This window comes from Convolutriloba macropyga, chromosome 7, assembly GCF_964194025.1.
Source record: "Convolutriloba macropyga chromosome 7, txConMacr16.3, whole genome shotgun sequence".
NCBI classification, from domain to species: Eukaryota; Metazoa; Xenacoelomorpha; order Acoela; family Convolutidae; genus Convolutriloba; species Convolutriloba macropyga.
In genome coordinates, this window is record NC_134474.1 from 33,525,897 (window position 1) to 33,534,992 (window position 9,096).

Consider the following 9,096-nt stretch of genomic DNA (forward strand, 5'->3'; position numbering starts at 1 on the left):
TCTCGCCCTCTGCCTTGACGCAGCACTTGAAGCCTTTGTAACTGTTGCGGATTACATTCACAACTTTTTGTGGGAGCCCGTAATGTATCATTATCTTGTACATCATCTCGCAGTCCACCAAATCGAATGCAGCGCGGAAATCAATGAAGCAAAAACTGACATCCAATTGGAAAACCATGCATTTCTCTAGTCTTTGCCGCAACGCAAACAATTGGTCAGTGCTGCCCCTGCTCTTTCGGAATCCGCATTGTTCTCTTAGCACTTGCTCAAGTGCATCTTTGCATCTATTCAGGATGATTGATGCAAAAACATTTCCTGTTACCGAGAGCAGTGAAATTCCGCGATAGTTCCCACACTCAGATATTTTTCCTTTGCTTTTGTAAAGCGGGACAACTTCTGCTAACTTCCAGTCTTGTGGAAAATTTTTTTCAGTCCAGCACTTGTTGACAATGTCCCACAGCCATTCAGCGATTCCATTATTCGACTTTAGCATTTTGGCAGAAATGTTGTCTGGTCCACTCACTTTGCCATTTTTTAGTTTACGGAGGGCATATAGAACTTCCTCAAACCGATTTGGACCTAGGTCTATTTCAAGACTCTCGGATGCTTCCACTATGCTCAATGCAGAATTGCCGCTTGTCGTGACTGGATTTAACAGATGCTTAAAGTGCTCGGTCCAACGTTCCAACCTGTTGTTCCTTGAGCAATCTTCTTCAAGTTGGTCCAGCCGCGTCTTGCGTCGACCCCCTGGAGCTCGTTTTGCATAACGATATTTTCCTATCGGCTCCCAGGTGAAGGCTCGAAGCGCTAGACTATCGTCATTCATCCTCAGGACATGGCCAAATCATTTCAACCGTTTAATCATGATCATTGCAGAAAGGGTCGACATACGTGATCTAGCCAGTACTTCTTCATTTGTCACCCTCTCCATATATGAAAAACATAGTATCCTTCGCAGACAACTGGTGTGAAAGCTCTCAAGTTTCCGTAGCGTTGATTTATTCATGGTCCACGTTTCAGAGCTATATAAGACCACTGATAACACAAGAGCGCTGTATAACTTGCATTTGAGGGGAATGATAAGTTGTTTGCTCTTCCAAAGCTTCTGAAAGCTCGCAAATCGCTGTCTCCCTTCCGCCAGCTTGACACTGATTTCCTTTGGGTCACCATGTTGCAAGCTCACAAAAGAACCGTGATACTTGAAAGCTCTACATTTTCGAACTCCACTCCATCTCGATCGTGGACATTGCAGGAGAAAATGCGAGATCTTCCAGCCTTTTCTCTGCCGCAGTATCGTGACCAGTTAATTCGTCGGCCTTTCGCAGTCGCAAATTTTTTAGTGCACTTTTGACAAGTGAGGCTTTTCTCTAGCCCAACAAACTTTGACGCGCTGTCTTCGACACTCTTCGAATTCTTAGATTTGCAGAATCAGGCTTCGTGCACTTTGCAGCCTCCTGCAGTGTCGAAGCGACGTTTACAACCTGAACATACACAACTCTCGTCATCAGAGACCACAGATGATCTGTCACTCGCCGTAGACACTAGATCGGCAACCACTGACCTCTCGTCGCTGCTAACTGTCTCAAGCTCAGCCTTCGCTGTACTTTTCAATCTAAGTTTCTCGCCAGCTAGTGTCCCGAACCAGCCCGCATTCTTCTTCTTGCCCACCAGCACCTCCCTGCCAATGAGTAGTCGGGATTGGTTTTCGACCTCAATGAGAGTCCAAAAACGGCCTTTGTGGTTTCCTGTAAGAACTTCCACGTTTTTTGGAGCAATGGGTACACTGGCTCCGGGTTTTTCGTATTTAACACCCATTTACTTTGTCTTCCCAACATCGATCATTAGGCCAACAGCCTCGGCTGAAGACTCAATTCTGTGTAGATTTGCTTGAACTTCGGAATCAGACACCACCAATAGGGCAACATCATCGGCAAAATCAAGGTCAGCAACACAGCGTCCAATGTCGATTCCTCCTTGAATTGAATTAGCCAACACATAGTTTATCAGAAGGCCAAAGAGAATAGGCGACCATACATCGCCCTGACGAACACCAGTTTTTACGTCGAACATCTGGCCCTTCTCGCCCTCTGCCTTGACTCAGCACTTGAAGCCTTTGTAACTGTTGCGGATGACATTCACAACTTTTTGTGGGAGCCCGTAATGTTTCATTATCTTGTACATCATCTCGCAGTCCACCAAATCGAATGCAGCGCGGAAATCAATGAAACAAAAACTGACATCCAATTGGAAAACCATGCATTTCTCTAGTATTTGCCGCAACGCAAACAATTGGTCAGTGCTGCCCCTGCTCTTTCGGAATCCGCATTGTTCTCTTAGCACTTGCTCAAGTGCATCTCTGCATCTATTCAGGATGATTGATGCAAAAACTTTTCCAGTTACCGAGAGCAGTGAAATTCCACGATAGTTCCCACACTCAGATATTTTTCCTTTGTTTTTGTCTAGCGGGACAACTTCTGCTAACTTCCAGTCTTGTGGAAAATTTTTTTCAGTCCAGCACTTGTTGACAATGTCCCACAGCCATTCAGCGATTCCATTATTCGACTTTAGCATTTTGGCAGGAATATTGTCTGGTCCACTCGCTTTGCCATTTTTTAGTTTACGGAGGGCATATAGAACTTCCTCAAACCGATTTGGACCTAGGTCTATTTCAAGACTCACGGATGCTTCCACTATGCTCAATGCAGAATTGCCGCTTGTCGTGACTGGATTTAACAGATGCTTAAAGTGCTCGGTCCAACGTTCCAACCTGTTGTTCCTTGAGCAATCTTCTTCAAGTTGGTCCAGCCGCGTCTTGCGTCGACCCCCTGGAGCTCGTTTAGCATAACGATATTTTCCTATCGGCTCCCAGGTGAAGGCTCAAAGCGCTAGACTATCGTCATTCATCCTCAGGACATGGCCAAACCATTTCAACCGTTTAATCATGATCATTGCAGAAAGTGTCGACATACGTGATCTAGCCAGTACTTCTCCATTTGTCACCCTCTCCATATATGAAAAACATAGTATCCTTCGCAGACAACTGGTGTGAAAGCTCTCAAGTTTCCGTTGCGTTGATTTATTCATGGTCCACGTTTCAGAGCTATATAAGACCACTGATAACACAAGAGCTCTGTATAACTTGCATTTGAGGGGAATACTAAGTTGTTTGCTCTTCCAAAGCTTCTGAAAGCTCGCAAATCGCTGTCTCCCTTCCGCCAGCTTGACACTGATTTCCTTTGGGTCACCATGTTGCAAGCTCACGAAAGAACCGAGATACTTGAAAGCTCTACATTTTCGAACTCCACTCCATCTCGATCGTGGACATTGCAGGAGAAAATGCGAGATCTTCCAGCCTTTTCTCTGCCGCAGTATCGTGACTAGTTAATTCGTCGGCCTCTCGCAGTCGCCTTTCGCTTTCGCAGTCGAAATCAATGAAACAAAAACTGACATCCAATTGGAAAGCCATGCATTTCTCTAGTATTTGCCGCAACGCAAACAATTGGTCAGTGCTGCCCCTGCTCTTTCGGAATCCGCATTGTTCTCTTAGAACTTGCTCAAGTGCATCTTTGCATCTATTCAGGATGATTGATGCAAAAACATTTCCTGTTACCGAGAGCAGTGAAATTCCGCGATAGTTCCCACACTCAGATATTTTTCCTTTGCTTTTGTAAAGCGGGACAACTTCTGCTAACTTCCAGTCTTGTGGAAAATTTTTTTCAGTCCAGCACTTGTTGACAATGTCCCACAGCCATTCAGCGATTCCATTATTCGACTTTAGCATATTGGCAGAAATGTTGTCTGGTCCACTCACTTTGCCATTTTTTAGTTTACGGAGGGCATATAGAACTTCCTCAAACCGATTTGGACCTAGGTCTATTTCAAGACTCTCGGATGCTTCCACTATGCTCAATGCAGAATTGCCGCTTGTCGTGACTGGATTTAAAAGATGGCTAAAGTGCTCGGTCCAACGTTCCAACCTTTCTTCTTTTGTTTTAAGAGGCTCGCCTGTGGTTGAAACTAATTTACTTATATGAGGACGCCACTTCCGGCATAACTGTTTTGACTCCCCAAACACTTTTTTCAGGTCACCTTTGTCTGAATGATCTTGTATTGTTTCACCTTTGTTTTTCAGCCACTGTCTTTTGTCAGATCTTAACGCTTTTCGTACTTCTTTGCAACAATTAGAGAATGCTAGCAGCGCCTCCGCGCTACATTGTTTCCTCAACTGTAACTCGGCCCGTTTCCTAATCAAAGCCAGCGTTTCAACTGTAATCCAGGGTTTGTGCACACGCTTTTCGGGGATGAGTAGGTTTGTTGCCGCTGCATTTAGAGCCATTCGAAAATTTGCCCAAGATTGTTCTACGCCTTGAACAATATTGCTCTCATAAAGAGAGCGTTTCACTTCTGCGCAGAACGCTTCACACGTGACTTCATCTCGCAACTTGGCAGAGCAGACTTTCGGTTGACTGCGTGGCTTTTGTGCCACTATTTGGAATCGTAATTCAGCAATGACCATTTCGTGATCCCTGAGAGTGATCTTTCCCCTCCTTGTCCTAACGTTGTGCAAACAACTCCTGTGCCTCGAACCGAATAAGATATGATCTAACATCTTCTTTCGCATCTGTTGGTCATGTGGGATAAATGTATACAGATGCACTAACCGGTGTCGAAACCAGGTTTCACCAATCAACAGGTCATGAGAGACACAAAGGACAACAATTTTTCTGAGTTACCATTCTCCTCGCCTATTCCAAAGGGGCCTCGGCAAGGCACGTTGACATCAGATTGTTGACCAGGCTCCGCATTGAAGTCTCCGACGAGGCAGACTCTCTCCTTTTGTTTAAAACTGGATACCAAGCTGCTCAACTGATTCCAAAAAGTGTCTTTCGCTAATTCGTCAGCTTCATTTGTGGGCGCATAACACACAATCACAAAAAGGTTAGCTCGTCTCTGAGCTGCAAAGTTCACATAAGCCATTCGCTCACTAACAGCAACTTGCTCAATTATGCTACGGGCAAGTCTTTTTGTCACTGCAATACCAACTCCTCCTTGTCTCGCTTTTGAAGTCGATAGCCAGGAGTCAGTGAGGAAGAGCTTTTGGTCGCCAAGGTCTGTTTCCTGCTCCTGCAGTCTTCTTTCCTGCACTCCCAGAACATCCAAATTGTACTTCTTCAGGTCCATTTTCAGGCCTTCTAGTGAACCTGATTGAGCCAGTGTCCTGACATTGAGGGTTCCAATTTTGAGATATCTAGTCCACGGGATATTCTTCGCAACCTTTACCCTGGACTCGGGGGCATTTGAGTTTGAACTCATTGAATTGGGTTTTAAGGATAACATACAACTAGTCGCGCCACCAACTAGAGGACCCTTGCCTCGTTAGCTCGGTGGTACTATGCATCTGCCCTACGGGCAGCTGCTGCACCACTTACCCCAGGGGACACCGCGGGGAGGAGAGGTTTGATTTTGCCCCTCACTACTACTACTACTACTACTACTACTATTACTACTACTACTACTACTACTACTACTACTACTACTACTACTACTACTACTACTACTACTACTACTACTACTACTACTACTACTACTACTACTACTACTACTACTCTACTAATACTACTACTACTACTACTACTACTACTACTACTACTACTACTACTACTACTACTACTACTACTACTACTACTACTACTACTACTACTACTACTACTACTACTACTACTACTACTACTACTACTACTACTACTACTACTACTACTACTACTACTACTACTACTACTACTATTACTAATACTACTACTACTACTACAACTACTACTACTACTACTACTACTACTACTACTACTACTACTACTACTACTACTGTTTGAACACTTAAATTCCCTAAAGAAATAAAGGAACGAGGACAATAAGTACAAACAAGTTAATAAAATGCGTATAGGTTTGAGCTTATTTGCGTTTATTTAATCCAAGAAATGCTGTTCGACAAAACTGTTGAAGCGGGATTTAGACTCTCTTTTCGCTTTCTGTCGTAAGGTGATGTAGCACATGTTGTTCCTTGAGCAATCTTCTTCAAAGTGGTCCAGCCGCGTCTTGCGTTGACCCCCTGGAGCTCGTTTAGCATAACGATATTTTCCTATCGGCTCCCAGGTGAAGGCTCGAAGCGCTAGACGATCGTCATTCATCTTCAGGACATGGCCAAACCATTTCAACCGTTTAATCATGATCATTGCAGAAAGTGTCGACATACGTGATCTAGCCAGTACTTCTTCATTTGTCACCCTCTCCATATATGAAAAACATAGTATCCTTCGCAGACAACTGGTGTGAAAGTTCTCAAGTTTCCGTTGCGTTGGTTTATTCATGGTCCACGTTTCAAAGCTATATAAGACCACTGATAACACAAGAGCTCTGTATAACTTGCATTTGAGGGGAATACTAAGTTGTTTGCTCTTCCAAAGCTTCTGAAAGCTCGCAAATCGCTGTCTCTCTTCGGCCAGCTTGACATTGATTTCCTTTGGGTCAACATGTTGCAAGCTCACGAAAGAACCGAGATACTTGAAAGCTTCTACATTTTCGAACTCCACTCCATCTCGATCGTGGACATTGCAGGAGAAGATGCGAGATCTTCCAGCCTTTTCTCTGCCGCAGTATCGTGACTCGTGAATTCGTCGGCCTTTCGCAGTCACAAAATTCCTAGAATTCCTAGTGCACTTTTAACAAGTGAGGCTTTTCTCTAGCCCATAAAGCTTTGACGCGCTGTCTTCGACACTCTTCGAATTCTTAGATTTGCAGAATTTTTCTTCATGCACCTTGCAGCCTCTTGCAGTGTCGAGGCGATGTTTACAACCTGAACATACAAAATTCTCGTCATCACCATTGCTTAAAAAAATGTGGAAGTTCTTACAGGAAACCACAATGGCCGTTTTGGGACTCTCATTGAGGCCGAAAACCAATCCCGACTACTCATTGGCAGGGAGGTGCTGGTGGGCAAGAAGAAGAATGCGGGCTGTTTCGGGACACTAGCTGGCGAGAAACTTAGATTGAAAAGTACAGCGAATGCTGAGCTTGAGACAGTTAGCAGCGACGAGAGGTCAGTGGTTGCTGATCTAGTGTCTACGGCGAGTAACAGATCATCTGTGGTCTCTGATGACGAGAGTTGTGTATGTTCAGGTTGTAAACGTCGCTTCGACACTGCAGGAGGCTGCAAAGTGCACGAAGCCTGATTCTGCAAATCTAAGAATTCGAAGAGTGTCGAAGACAGCGCGTCAAAGTTTGTTGGGCTAGAGAAAAGCCTCACTTGTCAAAAGTGCACTAAAAAATTTGCGACTGCGAAAGGCCGACGAATTAACTAGTCACGATACTGCGGCAGAGAAAAGGCTGGAAGATCTCGCATTTTCTCCTGCAATGTCCACGATCGAGATGGAGTGGAGTTCGAAAATGTAGAGCTTTCAAGTATCTTGGTTCTTTCGTGAGCTTGCAACATGGTGACCCAAAGGAAATCAGTGTCAAGCTGGCGGAAGGGAGACAGCGATTTGCGAGCTTTCAGAAAGTTTGGAAGAGCAAACAACTTAGTACTCCCCTCAAATGCAAGTTATACAGAGCTCTTGTGTTATCAGTGGTCTTATATAGCTCTGAAACGTGGACCATGAATAAATCAACGCAACGGAAACTTGAGAGCTCTCACACCAGTTGTCTGCGAAGGATACTATGTTTTTCATATATGGAGAGGGTGACAAATGAAGAAGTACTGGCTAGATCACGTATGTCGACACTTTCTGCAATGATCATGATTAAACGGTTGAAATGGTTTGGCCATGTCCTGAGGATGAATGACGATCGTCTAGCGCTTCGAGCCTTCAAATGGGAGCCAATAGGAAAATATCGTTATGCTAAATGAGCTCCAGGGGGTCGACGCAAGACGCGGCTGGACCAACTTGAAGAAGATTGCTCAAGGAACAACATGAGCTACATCACCTTACGACAGAAAGCCAAAAGAGAGTCTAAATCCCGCTTCAACAGTTTTGTCGAACAGCATTTCCTGGATTAAATAAACGCAAATAAGCTCAAACTTATACGCATTTTATTAACTTGTTTGTTCTTATTGTCCTTGTTCCTTTATTTCTTTATGGAATTTAAGTGTTCAAACAGTAGTAGTAGTATTAGTAGTAGTAGTAGTAGTAGCAGTAGTATTAGTAGTATTGGATGTCAGTTTTTGTTTCATTGATTTCCGCGCTGCATTCGATTTGGTGGACTGCGAGATGATGTACAAGATAATGAAAAATTACGGGCTCCCACAAAAAGTTGTGAACAGTTACAAAGGCTTCAAGTGCTGCGTCAAGGCAGAGGGCGAGAAGGGCCAGATGTTCGACGTAAAAACTGGTGTGCGTCAGGGCAATGTATGGTCGCCTATTCTCGTTGGCCTTCTGATAAACTATGTGTTGGCTAATTCAATTCAAGGAGGAATCGACATTGGACGCTGTGTTGCTGACCTTGATTTTGCCGATGATGTTGCCCTATTGGGGGTCTCTGATTCCGAAGTTCAAGCAAATCTACACAGAATTGAGTCTTCACCCGAGGCTGTTGGCCTAATGATCAGTGTTGGGAAGACAAAGTAAATGGGTGTTAAATACGAAAAACCCGGAGCCAGTGTACCCATTGCTCCAAAAAACGTGGAAGTTCTTACAGGAAACCACAAAGGCCGTTTTTGGACTCTCATTGAGGCCGAAAACCAATCCCGACTACTCATTGGCAGGGAGATGCTGGTGGGCAAGAAGAAGAATGCGAAGAATGCGGGCTGGTTCGAGACACTAGCTGGCGAGAAACTACTACTACTAGTATTACTACTACTACTAAATTTTTTACTACGACTACTACTACTACCACTACTTCTAGTACAAAATCTATGTTTTGATATCCCAAATGACATCCAATCCCTCCCTCTCGAGAAATGCATCCAGTGATAATCCGAATTTGAATGTCCTTCTTTTTGGTCATATATATATATATATATATATATATATATATTTATATATATATATATGTATATATATATATATATATATATATATATATATATATATCGAAATCACTATG